The sequence below is a fragment of the Pseudonaja textilis genome, chromosome Z (genome assembly GCF_049901715.1).
Source record: "Pseudonaja textilis isolate UNSWEBS1 chromosome Z, rPseTex1.2, whole genome shotgun sequence".
In the NCBI taxonomy this organism is placed as follows: domain Eukaryota; kingdom Metazoa; phylum Chordata; class Lepidosauria; order Squamata; family Elapidae; genus Pseudonaja; species Pseudonaja textilis.
The window spans coordinates 26,170,992-26,190,151 of record NC_142008.1 but is presented as its reverse complement, the minus strand read 5'-3'; the positions used below and the strand labels follow the sequence as shown (position 1 = coordinate 26,190,151).

Genomic DNA, 19,160 nt, shown 5'->3' with positions numbered 1-19,160 from the left:
CTCTGACTTTATTTTCTGTGGGGTGGATTCCTTCACTGTCTATAAGATATCCTAGGAATTCAACTTTGCTGGCAGCTAATTGGCACTTCTCCTTTTTTACTTTTAGTCCTGCCTCCTTGAATTTACTTAGGACTTCCCTTCAGCGATCTCGCAATTGTTCTTTGCCCTTGGCTGATACTAGGACATCATCAAAGTATGGTACCACCTCTTTTATCCCTTGCAATAGGTGTTCCATTAAGCTCTTGAACACCCCTGGGGTGACGCTAATGCCAAATTGTAATATGTTGCATTTGAATGCCCTCCTATGCGTCATGATTGTCTGGGCTTCTGCTGTTTCGGGGTCAATGGGTAATTGTTGGTAGGGCTGTGCAAGGTCTAGTTTCGTGAAGATTTCTCCCCCTAAGGGAATGTAATAGATTCTGTACCACTGGGACTGGGTATGCGCTTTGTTGGAGCATATGGTTAAAGGTTGCTTTGTAGTCCCTGCAGATGCGCATAGACCCATCTGGTTTAATTGGTGTAACAATTGGAGTTTCCCACTGTGCGTGGTTAATTGGTTCTAAAACCCTTTGTGCGATGAGTTTATCCAATTGCTCATCGATTTTTGGTTTTAGTACGAAAGGAACCCACCTCGCCTTTAACCTTTTAGGAGCTATGGGTGGGTTTAGATTAAAGGAAATTGGGGACCCCCAGTACTTGCCCAGTTCTCCATCGAACACATCTCAGAATTCTTCCATCAGGTCCTCTTCCCATTCTGTCTCTGTGATGCTGTTTTTGCCTGTGACTTCGATACCTAATGGTGCAAACCATTCGAGTCCCAGGAGGCTTGACCAATTCTGGTTGACTATTGTTAGTGGGAGGACTCTGGTGTATTTTTTGAATGTTACCTTGAATTGTCCAGTGCCCACTATGGGTATTTTGTTTCCTTGGTAGTCTTTCAGTGTCAGTGTTTGTCTTTCGAGTCCTTCCCGGTTTATGTTTGGTATCAGTCTTTTTATAGTGTCCCAGGATACCATTAATAAATATGACCTGGAATCCACTTCCATCCAACAGGGTTGGCCCTCTATGGTGACCTGGACATATACTTTCCTGGCGTTTGTTGTGTTGGAGTGTCCGATGGTCACCGTCTGGTGTGTTTCATCTCTTCCATTGCTAGTCTCTTTCCCTCACCTGTTTCTGTTGTCTTGGTTCCAACAGCTCCCTGTTTGTTTCTCCCTCTCTCAGGGGGGTGTTCCATCTTTGTCTAGGGCCGTAGTTTTTTCTTGCTCAGCATGCCCTAGCAATATGTCTCCACCATCCACAATGTTTGCAGATTGCATCTAGGAAATGACACTCGGAACATGGATGGTTCCCCTCGCAGCTGGCACAACAAAATTCCTTCCTTTTTCATTCTGGTCCCTTCTGCCTTGGTCCGAATCAAGTTGATTTACCCCCTTTTCTTCCTCACCATCTTATGATGAGCACTCGATGTCCTTGTGGTGGTTGTGGTGGTGTTTTTAGGGGTTTCCAGTGGCGCTTTGTTCATTTTCTGCATGGCAGCCAATGATTTCTGCATTACTTCTGCCGCAGTAGCCTCTTCTATTGCTTCATTGAATGTTATTTTGGGTTTTGTTAATAATCGACCCTGTATGTAAGATCTCTCAGCCCCAGGACCACTCGGTCTCTCATGGCTTCATCCGTGTTTAGGAATTCACATGCTCCTGTGATGTCCCTCAGAGTTGCAATGAAATAACTGATACTCTTGCCTTCTTTTTGGTCACGCTGATAAAATTCATGTCTTTTGATGAGGCAGGAAATGGTTGGTGTGTAGTAAGCCCTTAGTGTTCTGTGCAGGTCTGGCCAGGCCATCATTTTCACGTCAGTGGGTGCCACTAATGCTTTGGTCATCTTGAATACCACGGGACCACAATGTGTGAGGACGACAGCTCTCTTCCTGTGTTCGGGTATATTATTGAGGTCACTCCCTTGGGGGAACATGAGGAATCGGTCGATGTACGATCCTCAGTCTTTGGTTGCTGGATCAAACGGTGTGGGTAGTGTGTTGTTTCTGGCCATTCATCTTGATGCATTGCCGGTGTTCGTCGGTCACCACGTGCTTGCTGGTTCCCTTTGTCCCAGTATCCCAACCTTGTTGCCAGTGTTAAATTGTGGGAATGAGACTCAGGACACCAGCATGATCATCAGTCATCTTTACTTCCTTCTAGGATTGAGCGCCGGAGAAACCGTGGCAGCCCTTTTACAGTCAGGTTGCTCGCGGCTGTGGCCAGTGATGGCTCTTCAAATTTCCCACCGCCACGGACCAACCAATTGCAGGTAAGTATGTTAATACATAACAGTATGGTTTGGTGACAGCAGAATCAACGAGAAACAACTTGAAAAAAATCACCAGATTTTTGGCAGTGCAGGTGGTTCCAGTGCTATTCGGCACACTGGGTGCTGGGTGCAAGCACTTAAAAACAATTGGCACTGACAAAATCACCATTGGTCAGCTGCAGAAGGCCACCTTACTGAGATATGCTCGTATAATCTGCCGATACATCACGCAGTCCTAAACCTTTGGGAAGTGTTTGACTAGTGATTTGTGACACGAAAGCTAGCATAGTTATCTCATTTGCTGTGTACACTGTCATTTTTGTGTAGAATAATAATAATAATAATAATAATAATAATAATAATAATAATAATAATAATAATAATAATAATATGGCAGGATATTTTATTAATGTGGTTTTATAGGTCAGGGCCCTCAAGCAAAGGGTATAATTTTTAAATGTGCTTTATTTTTGTCATCTCTGCTTTTACAAATTAAATGTTGGAGACACCCATTTGGATCAGTTGAATAAATAGATCATTAGGTTCTTGGAGTACAGAGTGTTCAGCACTTTTGGTGCTCAATTTTTCATAATTTCATAGTTGGCAAAAAAAAAACACTAATGCTGGGAAGGATAGAAACAAGAAGAAACAGACAAGCAATGAAATGCAAATAAAAGGTGGCTTTCATCATATAAATCCATCATATGGTATAAAAAAGTCAGCATTTAGAGTCAGTCAGATGTACAAGATTACATTTCTGATAGAAACTGAAAGTAACTGAGATTGTTATAAAAGCTCTGGACATAATAAGTAACTAAAACAAGACAGTTTTTATTCAAGTTTTTTTAGTCTCTTAGGAACAGAGCTCATATTACAAGCAGTGACTGCATAACCTCTTATTGGCTGACGTCCACTGTTTATTACATAGCTATATAGGCTTCAATTTTGAATTGGCCTGAAGCAGAGAAGGAAACAAAATTTTTGTTTCCTGGATAACATTTTAGAAAAACTGAGTCACCCTTTCTAAGACATGCTACTCTTCTACTAAAGAAACCAGTTTGGAGGGTGCGCTCTTCCAAGTAAGAGGCAGTTTGGAGATTATTATTTTTATTTATCCAGTTTTAAAGTCTCCCATCTCCCTTACAGAGGGTCTCTGGGAGATGTACAATGAAATATTAAAAACATAAAAACATTATATAAAATGTAAAGGAGACAAGCAATGTTAAACTTTAATTAAAAAGGCAGGGGAGGACTTTTAGGGGATGAACCAGCCAGCCCCATGGCTGTGTGCTCCTCTCTGTGCTCCAAGTAAGGCCATGTTTTCATGCTTTTCTAGAAAATCAAGAGATGGAGAATGCCTCACTTCTGAGAGGAGGATGTTCCACAGTATGAAGGCAACTGCAGTTATGGCTTTCTTCCTGAATCCCTTCAGTCAAAATTCTTTGGCTGATGGGATCTGCAACATGCCTTCCCTGCCTGCCTGAAATGGGCTGATGTAGGGCTTTATAGGTCACAATGAACATATTGGAATGGACTGAGAAATAGACTGAAACCTAATGTTGGTTGCACAGCAGAGGTGTCACATGTACTATTTTTTTTTCTTTTTTTGTGCCCAGATGCATTCTGTTTCAGCTGAGCCTTCCAGGCACTTTTTTATGATAGTCCATATGTACTGAGTTACGGTACTCCAAATAGGAAATGACCAGGGCATGAGAGACGTGAGTGGACAGCCTCCCTATCCAGGACAGGGCATAACTGACACAAAAATAAAGTTCAGCAAAAAACATGGCAGCCATTTGCTCTTCTGCAGAAATTATGTACTATGTCTGGCTGGTAGTGAAACCCCATCAGAAATCAAAGATAATAAACTCCCAGAAACAAAGGGGGGGCACATGTGCGAGTTTCTCTGTCTTTACTTTTTTTTTCTGTCTTGAAAATTATCTAAGAAAACTTGTGTTTGATTGTTTTTTTTACTAATCATTATAATCACATTAGCAGTAATGATAGCTGGATCAACAATCATCTACATTAAAAAGAGGGGCAGGACACAAGAACAATACTGCTAGTAATTAATGTACTGTGATTTTAGTGATGTAGCTATTTCATGGGTGTCAAACTCGCAGCATCACACTGCTGTCACATGACATTTCATGATGTTTTACCCCTTTGCAGAGCTGGGGTGGGCATGGCTCGCACATGATGCATCCAGCCCAGGGGCCACCAGTTTGACAACCCTGAGGTATTTCGAATAGAAACTCACAATTTCCTGTCATTCTGTCACTTTCAGTTTGGGCTCTAGAGTTTCTCCATAAGTTATAAACTAAAATTTAGTGCTGAATTGGGGGAACCCACACATCCCACCTTTTTATTATTTGTTTTATATTGCGCTTTTATGATGTTGTAAGCCACCCAATATTGCTAAGCAGAGACGTGTAAATGTAATAAACAATAAATTAGCGGAATTAGTTTATGTCAACACAATTCACTATACCCTTCTGTCTTTGCAAACTATCTTTCTACCATGTCTGTAAATTGCTTTTAGTTTTTTAAACTTCTCACCTCTCTTTGAGGACCTCATTAACAATTTTCAATCACAATTCAATCAATTTCCCCCCTCCCTTTGACTACTTTATTCTTTCTTCATAAACTTATTTTGCAATTTCACTAAAATTCTTTTTTTTATATGACAAATTACTTCATACTGGTCATATGAGAATTAATGAGGATCAAATTGCAATCCAAGAACCAACCATCTTTAGGACCCCGAGACGGTTGTCAGAAGGATGGGGTAGCCTCCACGACGGAAAGATTACCAGGTTACCCAGGCATACCCAAAGAATATACAAATTTAGCAGAAGCTTTCAGTGAGGAAAAATGCAACGTAGTCCCCACTACCAACCTAGACTGCAGAATTGAGTTCATCCCAGGGGCAAAACTACCCAAACCAAAAATGTACTCAATGTCCCCAAGAGAAATGAATGAATTGAGAAAGTAAGTGACACCAACTTAGCTAGAGGTTTCATCCAACTAGCAAAATCACTGGTCACAGTCCCCATGCTCTTTAAAGAAAAGAAAGATGGAGTGGGTTGGGGGGAGGTGTTGATTTTCACAGAATAAATGCTGTCTGCATACAAAATACCTTCTCTCTCTTATGAAGGATCTGCTCAATTATTTGGCAAAAGGCAAAGTATTTACCAAGTTAGACCTAAGGAAAGCATATTATTGGGTTCACATAAGAGAGGGCAATGAATGGAAGACTGCATTCAATTGCCTGCTAGGCAGTTTCGAATTCAAAGTGATGCCTTTTGGGCTCCAAGGAGACCCCACAGTATTTATGCAACTCATTAATGAGGTGCTACATGTGCACCTAGACAAGGGAGTCTTAGTTTACTTGAATGAGACATCTTCTGTGAGACATGGAGGATTGTATGGCAGGTTCTGAAAAAATCCTAGAAGCCAAGCTTTATAGCAAACTGTCAAATGTGAATTTCATAAGACCTCCTTAGACTATCTAGGCTACTGAGTGTCAAGGGATAACATAGAGATGGAGTTCGCCAAGGTCAAAGTGGTGCTCAACTGGCAGCCCCCTTGCGCCCAGAAACAGCTTCAAAATTTCTTGAGGTTTGAAAACTTTTACCAACAATTCATTCCCACATTTGCTGAGATAGCATTACCACTGACTGAACTGTTAAAAACCAAGGGATTCGGTCCCAGCCAAAACCTAGCTGGCCACTGAACTGGACCCTTGAGTGTCAGCGAGTGTTTGAGGAGTTGAAGGGAATGCTTCTGAGGGAACCAATCCTTCTGCACCCTGACCCAGACAAGCCAGCAATGTCGCCATCACTGCAGTGCTCCTACAAAAAAATTCCCTGGGCCAGTTGGCTAGGTTTTGTAGAGGTGAGCCTATGGAGCTGACTATTGGTCTAAGTGGGGTTCCTTCTTTGTGTATCTTGGGGAGACCATAAAGCTTAGGGCATCTGGATGATTTCTCTTTGAGTATGATTCTTTGCTGGATTTTTTTGCTGATGGGGGAGGCTTTTATTTTGGATCTGGTGGTTTTTTCTAGGTAGGTGGTGGGGTCTGTGTTTAGGGGTTTGTATGTGGGGTCTTGGAGTAGGTTGGCACTGCCCTTGTCTGCTGGTAGAATTATTATGCTGGTGTCTTCTTTCAGGTTGAGCAGTGCAGTTTGTTCTTTGGATAAGTTGCTTTTGGGTGGTTTGCTAGTGCAGAGGATGTTGGTGATTTCGAGTCTGATTCTATTAGCATCATCAGGGTTGGTTTTGGTCAGGCTGGTTTCAACTCCGCATATGATGGTTTCTGTGGGGATGTGTTTGGGAGTGACAGCAAAGTTGAATGCTTTCGAAAGGACATTGGTTTCTGATTCGGTGAGGATCTTGTCTGAGATGTTGTGCACTGTTTGTTTCATGTGTGGCTGTGAGGGGGGAGGAGTTTGTTTCTGGCATTGTTGTAGTTTCCTGAGTTTGTTGGTGTGTGTGTTTGTCTTGAGGGTGGTCTGTGTTTCGGCTCTCCAGACAGCGAGTTGTTTGGATTTGTCCCAAAGTGCAGGGTGAATCTTGTTGCTGAGTCTGAGGTGAAGTGTGAGGAGATCTTGCTGATTTTGTTGAATTCGAAACTTTGTTGATTGGTTATTCAGGTTTTCTCCCACGTAAAATTGGAAGTGTCTAGGTGACGTTTTGATGAAGTCTCATTCATCAACTTCAGGCTTGTGTCTTCGGCTTTGTGCTACTCAGAGTAATGCGAGCTTGCAGCTGCTTCTTCCTTTTAACTGCTAGTGGGTGTGTGACTTGATTCGGTGGGGGCTTGGCTATGTTCTGATTGGGTGGGGGTGTGTTCTCTTCAGGTGGGAGATTGGTTGTGATCAGGTTAGTCTTAGTTGCTGGGGATTTGAGTTGGTGAGCTGTGATCCTGCTGCACACATTGAAGAACACAAGAACTCAATCAAAAAAGAAGAACTGACCTCTTCCCTGGTCCAACACCTCAAAGCCACAGGACATGAGATTGACTTTAAAAATACCAGAACTATCGCCAAAACCGAACACTTCAACAGCAGAATAATCAGAGAAGCCATAGATAGAAAAACACCCACAAAGCATGAATAGACGAGATGATACCTCCTGTCTACCAGCCATTTGGAAACCCGCCCTCATGAACAAACATGAGGTACCTAACATGAAGAATGACACCAGACCCACACCCACGAGGGCCACACAAGATGCTACCACCACACTTCCACATAGAAAGCAGACTCACACCCACACAGAAGATGAGACACGACCACGGACCAGAAGCTGTACCGCAGCTGCATCACTACCCACTTCAAACCCCTCCAACCCATACATGAAGCGAACTGATGCCCACCATGAAGATGCGGCACGACCACGAACGCGAAGCCAAACAGCAGGATCACAGCTCACCAGCTCAAATCCCCCAGCAACTAAGACTAACCTGAGCACAACCAAGCCCCCACCTGAACAGAACATACCTCCAGCCAATCAGAACATGGCCAAACCCCCAACCAATCAGAACACAGCCAAACGCCCAACCAATGAGAACACCCCCCACCCAATCAGAACACAGCCAAGCCCCCACCCAATCAAGTCACACACCCACTAGCAGTTAAAAGGAAGAAGCAGCCGCAAGCACAAAGCCGAAGACACAAGCCTGAAGATGATGAATGAGACTTCATCGAAACGTTGCCTAGATACTTCCAATCTTACGTGGGAGAAAACCCGAATAACCAAAGATCCACATACAAATACCTGCGAGAACCTCAGAAAACAAATATATATATGTATGTGTATGTGTATGTGTATGTGTATGTATGTATATGTATAATCAGGCTGAATCAGGCTTCTGTATTGTGTTTGTCAGAAGCCTGATGATGGCAGATGAGATTCTGCCAAAATGTTGCTACAACTTTAAAAGCACAACTACAATGACGTGGGAAAATACCTGAACAAACTTGAATACCATACATACATACATATATATTTGATTTAATATTATTTAATATTTAATATGAATGAATATGAAGAAGATATTAGAAACACCAATCAAACAGAACACAGCAAACTCCAAGACCAATAAACACAGACCAAGACTCCCAACCAATCAGGATGAAGAAAAAAACATTCTAACATAGCAATAGGCTAGCACCAAATTTAAAATAGAAATGGCTATGAAAGCCTAACTCACAGACGAACACAATACACAAGCCTGATGATGGGATATGAGATTCTGCCAAAACGTCGCTACAACTTTAAAAGCACAACTATAATGATGTGGGAAGATACCTGAACAAAGCTGAATACCATACATATAAATACCAGCAAAAACTTAAGAAAACAAATATTAGACCTCTACGGGGAGGAAATAAACAGCCAGACCAAAACCTACGAGAAGCTGGAAGTTAAAAGAGCAGGAATACTATGTGACCTCAAATTCCTACACAACTGCAGAGACAACAATGCAACACTGACCTGCTTCAAATTAACATTTCATCACAGCACAGCAGCTACCAAATGTATCCTGAAAAGAACTGAAATGGCTCCACTCAGGAACAAGCTCCACAGAAGGAGATTCCAACTCGACCAGTTAAACAAAGACCTCCTAACTCTACACTTGGAATTGAGCAACAAAATCCACCCTCTACTTTGGTACAAGATAAAACAACTTACAACGGAGAGCTGAAACTGAAACCACTTACAAAAATGACAAACTCCTGAAGAAACTAAAGAAATTAGAACATGACAAGAAAGCCCCCAACAACTCACACTTCAATTGTTTCAACACTTGAAACAATCAGCATACGTTTCCAATAGAGAATTCACCAAAACAGAAACAGATGTCCTAACCAAAGGATTCAATTATGCTATAACACCCAAAAAATCCCCACAGAATCCACCATATGCAGAGTGGAATCCAGCCTAACTAAATTAAATACAGATGAAGCTGATAGAATAAGACACCAAGTCACTAACATCCTACGCACAAGCAAACCACCCAAAAGCAACTTACACAAAGAGGAATTAAAAGCCTTGCAAGCCCTAAGGAACGACAGCAGCATAATCATACTTCCAGCAGATAAAGGTAATGCCACAGTAGTAATGGATAGAAAAGATTACAAAACAAAATTGACAGACCTACTCCAAGACTCCACATACAAATCCATAAACATGGACCCAACCACATATCTGGAAAAAATAACCAAGAAGAAAATCATAACCAGCAACATGAGCAAAGAGATCCAACAGACGATCATCCCAAGAGAAAAATCTTCCAGATGCCCCAAACTATACGGCTACTCGAAAATACACAAAGAAGGCATACCTCTCAGACCCATAGTCAGCTCCAGAGGAGCACCACTACAAAACCTAGCCAAATACCTAGCAAAGCAGCTACAGCCCCATGCTGAAGCAGCAGCTTCACATGTACAAAACTCATACCACCACTTGGAAATGATCAAAGATTTACATGTGGAACAAAAAGATCTGCTTGTAAGTTTCAACTATTCACTATTTGTTAGTGTTTGGGGACAAACCCCCAAACAGAATGTGCAGCAGCAGTCAAGCCAGGCAGCCAAATGAGAGAGGAAGGGCCCTAGAGTTTACACACACTGATGACAAAAACACTGTTTGTAGTTTAAATAGTTGTTTAATCCAATTAGAGTTTAAACATTGTCAATCAGTCCATATGTCATTCACAAATATATCCATTCAGTAACTTAGTCCATTTACAAGTCAGTTCTATATCCTTATCTTCTTGTAAAGATATCTTCTCCTCTGATACCTTTCCTTTTGAAGACAACGCTGAGTATTCACAGGATATCAGCACATCAATGAAATAGTCCTTTCGTTCAGGTATTCAAACAGTTGTAGCAAACAGTAGCAAACTAAACAGTAGCAAGCTGATAACAAGCAGAGAGAGATTACGTTTCTCTTACTGCCTTTTATTGCCGTTTGTAACCGCACCCTTAATTAGTTAATTACAAGCAGTTTTGTGCTTAAAGCTACAAGTTACAAACTCCCAAACCTTGGTTTATATATTTATTCACCCAAACTTAGTTGGTGTATGATTGTTATACCCAACATTCTCCCCTTTTGGGTGATATAAATATATAATACCCTTACAATCTAAAACCATACTTTACACAACTCTCTTGGTGCTTAATGGCACCTTGGGCTTTAGTAAAGTTATCAGCTATATTGTCCTCTGACATACAGTACTCCAGCTGTATCATATTACTTTTTACAGATTGTCTAACGTTTAAGTACCTTAAATCTGTATGCTTGCTCCTAGTTTTTACTGCAATATTTGTGGCCATTTGAATTGCTGCCTGATTATCTTCATGTACAATTATAGGATAATTTACAGTTAATCCCATGTCACTCATCATCTGCTTATACATGATTAATTCAGTACATAATAACGACAAACAGGAGAATTCTGCTTCCATAGTGGACAAACTTATATGCTGTTGTCTTATTGACTTCCAACCTATTAATGTCTTACCCAGCATTATGGCTGTTCCCGAAGTCGACTTTCTTGTGTCTCTTTCTGATGCAAAACTTGCATCTGCATAAGCACTCAGTATTAGATCACCTTTTGGTTCTAGATACAGTGCATGGTGTAATGTTCCTTTAAGATATCTCAAAATTCTCTTCAATGCTTTCCAATGACATTGAAGTGGATCATTATTATGTTGTGCCAGTTGATTAATACTATAAGCTATATCTGGCCTTGACCAATTGCTAATGTATGATAAGCTACCAATCAAAGATTGATATATTACTTTATCAAATTTTGGACTTTGAGCATCCATTTTGCAAATATCCTGACTCATTGGAGTCTTTGCAGTCTTACAAAGTTCCATCTTATAATCTATTAGCAATTTAGATATCTTATCCTCCTGAGATATCTTAAAACCTTTCTGTGTTTTCAGTATATTCAAACCTATATATTTCTTTATCTCCCCTAATTGCTTGATTTTTATTTTCTTAGCTAATGATGCTATTATTTTATTGGCTTCATCATTAGTTTCTGTAATCAAAGCAATATCATCTGTGAATAATAGTAATAATGATATTTTCCCATTTCTCTCCCTTTTAAATAGACATGGATCGGCTAAACCAGCTTTAAACCCTATATTGTTTAGTTCCTTTACAATATACTGGTTCCATTCATAGCCTGATTGTTTAAGACCATAGAGGCTCTTTTTTAACAACCAATAATCATTATTATTTTCACCTTTAAATCCAATAGGTTTTTCATGTATACAGTATGTCTTAGTGGAGCGTGCAAGTAAGCAGTTTCTACATCTAGATGGTTGACTATATATTTCTTACTTGCTGCCCACACTAAAGCTGCCCTTAATGTTGCTGCTTTAAGGCTAGGTGCAAATACCTCATCATGGTCATTGGCATTTTGTCTAAAACCTTGGGCTACTAATCGTGCCTTATGGATTATATTACCATCTTTTTCAGTTTTTATCTTAAAAATCCATTTGCAGCCAATGGGTTTTATATCAACAGATAATCTCGCATTTTCATATACTTCCATATCCTTTAAGGATTTCAATTCCTTATTCATTGCTGCATACCAACTTTCCTTATCTTTAGTAGGATACATTTTTATTTCATCTACAGTATATGGAACTTTATTAATCTGGCACACTGTGTTAGCCTGGTATCTATCAGGCGGTCTAGATATTCGTGTAGTTCTTCTGGGAATTGCTGGGCTAGTATGAGGACTTTTTTGAATTACTACCTGTTCATGTTCCTCAGCTTGCTCAGCTATTGGTACTATTTCTTCCTTTATGGGCTCTATCTCTGCCTGTATTTGTCTCTTTACTTTATTCTTAAAGTTACAGGGATAATTAATGGGATTTCTATAGGATTCAATAATTACTTCTTTATTGTTATCCTGTTCTAACTTATCCCATCCTACGTGCTCTAGAAATTGGGCATTGGCACTACATAACACCTTAGATGTGCCTTTCTCCCAAAATCTATATGCCCTATGGTTTGCTTGGTAACCAACGAAGAATAATTGTTTAGCTCTGTGTTGCCCTTTACGCCTGAGTTGTGTAGGGATATGCACCCATGCTGGTGCACCAAATGTGTGCAGGTAACTCAGATCAGGCTTCCTGCCATGCCACATGGTGAATGGTATTTCACCAGTAGTTGTATTAACAACGTTGTTCAATATGTGATTAGCACACATTGTGGCCTCCCCCCACAAAGAATCAGGTAATCCAGAATCAGTTAACATTGTTCTAACCATTGCCTGTAGTGTTTGGCCTCTTCTCTCAATAAATGCGTTGTGTTGTGGTCTGTATGGTGCAGATTTCTTGTGCTCTATTCCAGCTACCTTTAATCTATTCTGGAATTTGCTGTTAACAAATTCCGTACCATTATCTGTCACCAAGGTTATCAGTTGCCGTTTAGTCTTTCTTTCTACAAATTTTAACCAGTTGAAGAAATGTTGATATGTTTCAGTTTTGCTTTTCATTAGGTAGCAAAACCCATATCTAGAATAATGGTCCATAATGCTCAGTATATATCGAGCACCCCCATACTGGGTTTCTTTGGACCTATAATGTCTGCAAATACTACTTCTAAAGGTTCTTTAGTTTTGAAACCATTTAGCCTATTTGCAGGCAATATTTTACTCTTATCTTCACAGCAGACATTACAACGCAAATATTTATCACACGGTTTTAACCTTATTCCATCAGATAACTCTACTGTACGTTTTAGCATTTTAAAATTTACATGCCCCAAACGCCTATGCAATAAATGGATACATTCATTATGAGGCTTTATATTGTTAAATACAGTCTGTGCCTCCCCTTTCTTACTATCATGTAATACATACAATGTTCCATTTAAAGCTGCAGTTACCTTTTTGTTATCTTTTTCAATTATGCAATTATTATCCTTAAATGTAATTACATAACCTAGTTTGTCTAATACCCTTACAGAAAGCAAGTTCACCTTTAACTGTGGTACATACAACATTTTTATATCCTGGTTTAAGCATGGACAGTATGCAATACCTTCTCCCTTGGCCTTGAGGTTCCAGCCATTAGCAAGTGATATATGTTGAGAGCTTGTAGACAGTTTTATAAATTTTTTCTTATCTCTCGTGATGCAGTGGGATGCACCGCTGTCCACCACCCATAAATCATTCTTCACATCACAGTTGCTAAACATGGCTAGTTCAAAGGATTTCTTTGGCTTTTTTACATTCTGGCGTTTTTCTTTTTTGCAGAATCTTGCCAAATGTCCTCTGCCTCCACAATTAAAACACCTTTTAATTGTGTATGCCGTCGAAGATAAAGTCTCTTCTTCCGGGTGCTTTAATTTACTTAGTTGGTTTCTTTCAAGCTTTGAAGATAATTTCTCTTCTTTATTAGATTTATCTTCTCTCAGCTGGTCACGTTCACACCTTCTTCTGGCTTCTTCTAATAGCCTGCCGGTAATCTCGGTTAATGATAAACTATCTTTTGGCAATACTTCTAAGGCAGTCACATAATCATCATAACTTTGATCTAATGAAGACAGTATGATATATACTTGTTGCAACTCATTAAATATAAGCTCTTTTTCTTGTAATTCGTGAAAACTGCTCTTCATACAATTTAAATGAGTTAACATGTCTCCATTCTTCTGAAGATGTGTTCGAAATAGTTTGCGTGTAAGATATATATGAGCTCCTACACTGTCCCGAACGTATATCTTCCTGAGGTTCTCCCAGCAGTTTGCAGCATTTTCCTCTCCACGGATATGGATAAGTTGCTGGTCAGAGAGAGTCAGTCCTATGATGCATAAAGCCTGCTCATTCTTTCGTTTATAGTCTTGTATCTTTTTGTCATCCTCTTCAACATTAGGATCTAAGTTAGTCACATCTGGTGGGTTTGTTATTATGTCCCACAAACCTTCTCTTCGTAGAAGTAAACTACATTTCATTGACCATGAAACATAGTTCGTTCCATCTAGTCTGGATATCATGGACAGATTAGGCAAATTTACTTGTGCCATTGTTCTTCAGGTAAACAACTATTTAAAAATCAATGAAAAACAGTTTGTTTTTACAGTAATGTGCAACTCACACCAACTCTCACTGCTATATCATGGTTAGTTAGACTGTGCTCACTGGGCCCATAACCAATGTTAATGTTTGGGGACAAACCCCCAAACAGAATGTGCAGCAGCAGTCAAGCCAGGCAGCCAAATGAGAGAGGAAGGGCCCTAGAGTTTACACACACTGATGACAAAAACACTGTTTGTAGTTTAAATAGTTGTTTAATCCAATTAGAGTTTAAACATTGTCAATCAGTCCATATGTCATTCACAAATATATCCATTCAGTAACTTAGTCCATTTACAAGTCAGTTCTATATCCTTATCTTCTTGTAAAGATATCTTCTCCTCTGATACCTTTCCTTTTGAAGACAACGCTGAGTATTCACAGGATATCAGCACATCAATGAAATAGTCCTTTCGTTCAGGTATTCAAACAGTTGTAGCAAACAGTAGCAAACTAAACAGTAGCAAGCTGATAACAAGCAGAGAGAGATTACGTTTCTCTTACTGCCTTTTATTGCCGTTTGTAACCGCACCCTTAATTAGTTAATTACAAGCAGTTTTGTGCTTAAAGCTACAAGTTACAAACTCCCAAACTTTGGTTTATATATTTATTCACCCAAACTTAGTTGGTGTATGATTGTTATACCCAACACTATTCACTCAAGTCCCGATAAAAGAAACCTTAGAAATCATCAAAAATAAATACCAACCACCCAAACACCTCATGGAACTAGCAGAACCCTGCTTAACCAACACATATTTCACATACAAAGGACAAAGATACAAGCAAATTGAAGGAGCTCCTATGAGATCACCACTGTCACCAGTTATTGCAAACCTGTTCATGGAAGAATTCAAATCCAGAGCCCTAGCCAATGCCACCCACAAACCCAAACTATGGTTAAGATACATCGATGACACAGTTCAGATAGCACAATAAGCCAACCCAAACCAAATAATTCTTTTTCTGGCTTAATATGATACCCAAGACTACATTACCTATGCGTTTAATAAGGCTTATCCCTAAATTTATAAAATTTTTAATAAAGGTTTTGTAAAGGTGTGCTAATATTCCAGGAAAGCTCACAAGAAAATAAAATAGTTTCAAACCCACAGTAACAATATTAATTAAAATAGTATAATAATATTAAGTAAAAGCCGCAATTGTGACAACATTGAGTCATTGCATGTTCCATGTTATGACAAAAAACAATGTAAATATTGTTATGAGGTTGAGGTGAGGTGAGAGAAACTTCCCCTTGTCCCTTGTGGTCAAATGACATCTAAAAAATCTGCAAATATCTGTGAAATCTACAAAATTATTTGTGAAATTTAGCAATGAATAACTGGCATCATAATCTGTGAAGCTGGATACACATAAAAATCGAATTATTGAAATAAAATCAATAGCAGCAATAGTTATAACACAATGATACTATATTTTTATTGACTGTTTTCTAGTATAATTTGATTGCTTATTTTACTTTATGACTATTATTAAGTGCTGTACCTTATGATTCTTGACTCTTGACGAATGTATCTTTTCTTTTATGTACACTGGGAACATAAGCACCAAGACAAATTCCTTGTGTGTCCAATCACACTTGGCCAATAAAGAATTATATTCTATTTGTTAAGTCTGAAATCTGCAAAGGAAAAAAAACATTTACTAGAATGAGTATGTCTTATATAATTTTTATGGGAAAGAAAACCACAGTGAAAATTTGAGTCCTGTTGCTTGTTAAATTGTAGAATCAATTGTCCTATCAGAGTTGTATTATTCTGGGTAAAAAACTTTCTAACTATTTTGCATAGTATGTACAATGCAGTTTACTCAAAATTGTTTTCAAATTATGCTCTGGCAACTTCCTTAAATACCTAAAGGGACTGTGGCACAGTTTGCCAACATGTTTTTCTTGTCAAGATTGAGCAATATATTGCTGTCACCACTGAATAAAGGAATTAAAGGGGAGAAATGCATAGAAAATATACACAGTATGAGTAAGCCTGGGCACTTTTTTTTGAAACAAATTCATACATAAACAGCCTTTCTGGTCTAAGATAAATGTGGTATAAAGCCTAGCAGCTCCTAACTCTATTTGTCCCTTGGCTGTGTTTTCTTAGAAAAAGAAACTCAGACATTCAGGAGTAACTTTGTGAGAGGAGGGGGAGTGGTGAGGGTTGTAAAAAAAAAATCAAGATGGAAATCATGACTAGTGATGGAAGTGCCAACTCTTTTTAAATCTGCTCTGGAAGCCTCTGAAGATCACATGAACCCAACTAGATGGTTGACAACTTGCATGATGTATGTATTAACCATGCATCCCCTCATAATTATTAGATTGAATAATATTTTATGTTAAGTGACAAGTGAATCTTTACACTTTTCAAGGTGAAAGTTTTAGAAATCATAATGCTTTAGAACAGTCTTAATTTTTAATCCTTAAAAGCAGTCTAGTGTTTTCCTAAGGGCAGCCTTTACATCTCTAAATTTACTCTTTATTGAACATTACATTATGACTGGACTCTGGAAGCTGTAAGGCCTAAATTTGTCATTTCTATAAGGTATACTAGACTGAGAGACCAATGTCATGTAACTCAGGGCTACTTTTATTGTAACAACTATAATAACAGAACTTTGCAAATATGAATGTACTCTCCCTCCCCTCCTTTATTTTTATGTGAAGTAAGGAGGGGTTTATCTCAGACATTTTTGCAAATTACTTTCTCAGCCCCTGTTCAGGCTCATCTTATTTGACGATTGCCTTGAAGTGGTTTTTCTTCCTATTCTTTAAAGCCATCCCCTCTCCACTCTACTAAATTTAATTTTAACTATTGGTTAAAACAGAATTTAAGTCTACAGTGTATTGGATTTGATTCACCTTATATTGATACAGTGTTTTAAATATTCTTTGGAGGTAGCATTATAATTGAACGGGTGTTTCTTTTTCTTTCTTTTTTGCTCTTGATTTAACCTTAGATTAACTAAATGTTAGAGCTGATCTTAAGAAAAAAAAATAAGGGACACAGATCACTAATTAGATGTATCCCTGATTTCAAATTACTTTAAAACAGATAGAATCAAATGTTCAAGACAAATTATTTTTCAAATTACTGGCTTCATACTGGTAAGGTACAATATTGCCATGTTGTAAAAGACTTTGTCTTTGCAGCTCCGAGAATTTCAATCAATAAAATCTGTATTCTGTAAGAATATATAGTTCTTTATTATCAATCAAATTTTATGGTCCTTCTGATCTTGTCTAATATTGTAGATTGTTTCTCAATCCAGTTATGTAGGTGCTTACAGTGACTATCATCCAGTGATTTGGACAATTAGAGAAGAAAAATATTGTCTTTTTTTCAACTGTTCATATAAGGTTTGAATTTTTGGCTTTGGTATATTTTATCTTGCAAATATTTGTTTATGATCTGGCTGTTGACAAAATGAAGTGACTTGATCTGATTTAATACTGAGAAAATTAATTTAAAATAATTATATAGAATCCGCATATAAAGAATCTGCGTATATATGAATTGAACCCCAATTTGTGTGTGTGTGTGTAAACTGGTACATAGTTACAAGTCTCACAGCAGTGACCCTGAGTGACACGCAGGTTAAAAATCAAAAATTCTAAATCCTTGCTCAAAATAATAGTAATGATTAATAATCTTAGCCCAAATACTAAAGGTATTTATTTTTGTAATGACATTTATAAATTTCTCCAATCCTAGCAGATACTGTGCAAAGAAAAGCAAAACAAAAATAAGAACTATAAAGACACAATAAAATAATTTTGTCTAGATCTTCATACATATGCATCAAAATAAGAAATATATTCAAATTTACTAGTTAGTGAAGTTTCAAGAGAATTATTTTACCAAGATAAATAAGGGAATTAGAACATAATCTAGAACCCAATTCTTAAAATTGTTTTAATTATCCATAACACCAGTACACATTAAGTCTAATATAATTTATATAATAATCAGGAAGAATTCAAAATTCAGATTAATTAAATGAATTGAGAAACAAAAAATTCTGGTCTAGCCATAATATATATCATCTGCATATTACAGTATTGCCTATGCTCTGTACTGTTTGCCTATGGTATTCTCCACAGCATTTGGACACTGCAACCCCATCCATGTTACGGTGTTACCCACACACCAGCCCATGCTCTAGGCCAGTGATGGCTAACTTTTTTGGCACCAAGTGCCCAAAGTGTGTTTGTGTGTGCGCGCACCCCCAAAATGCAGTGCACGAGCACACCCTGCACATACATTCTGTCCCACACGCATGCATGGGTGACCCCATCACCTGCACATGCACATGGACTCCCCATGCATGCGTCCTGCTACCCACACATGCACGTGTTACCCCCAATGTGGCTTGACCCCTGCGCATACATGGCAGAGATCCAAAAATCAGCTGGCCAGTGGGAGGGGCACATGCACATGCGCACCGGTGCTGAGCTGGGTCAACAGTTCATGAGCCCAGAGAGAAGGCTCTGTGTGCCACATCTGGCATGCGTGCCATAGGTTTGCCATCCTAGCTCTAGAGTGTCTACCTATGCCACTCCTGATTCCCAATGTCATCAGCTTGCTTGCTTGGGACTCCTACCTCTTCTTACTTAATGCCCAACATGTTCCTGGAGTTACAATGGAAATTGGGACTGCTGAGATTATAGTTGCTAAGTGATTGGTCATATAACATCACACTTTTCAACTGCATTG

General features: G+C 38.8%; 1 long non-coding RNA gene across 3 annotated transcripts in view; it reads right to left on the bottom strand.

Annotated features, from left to right (window-relative positions):
• Positions 1 to 19,160, bottom strand: part of LOC148123945 (uncharacterized) — a 100,795-nt gene that overhangs the window by 58,110 nt on the left and 23,525 nt on the right. For all 3 annotated transcript variants that reach the window (XR_015739927.1, XR_015739928.1, XR_015739926.1), the window contains exon 2: positions 15,934 to 16,069. This is a non-coding gene — a long non-coding RNA (uncharacterized LOC148123945). The remainder of the gene's footprint in view (positions 1 to 15,933; positions 16,070 to 19,160) is intronic.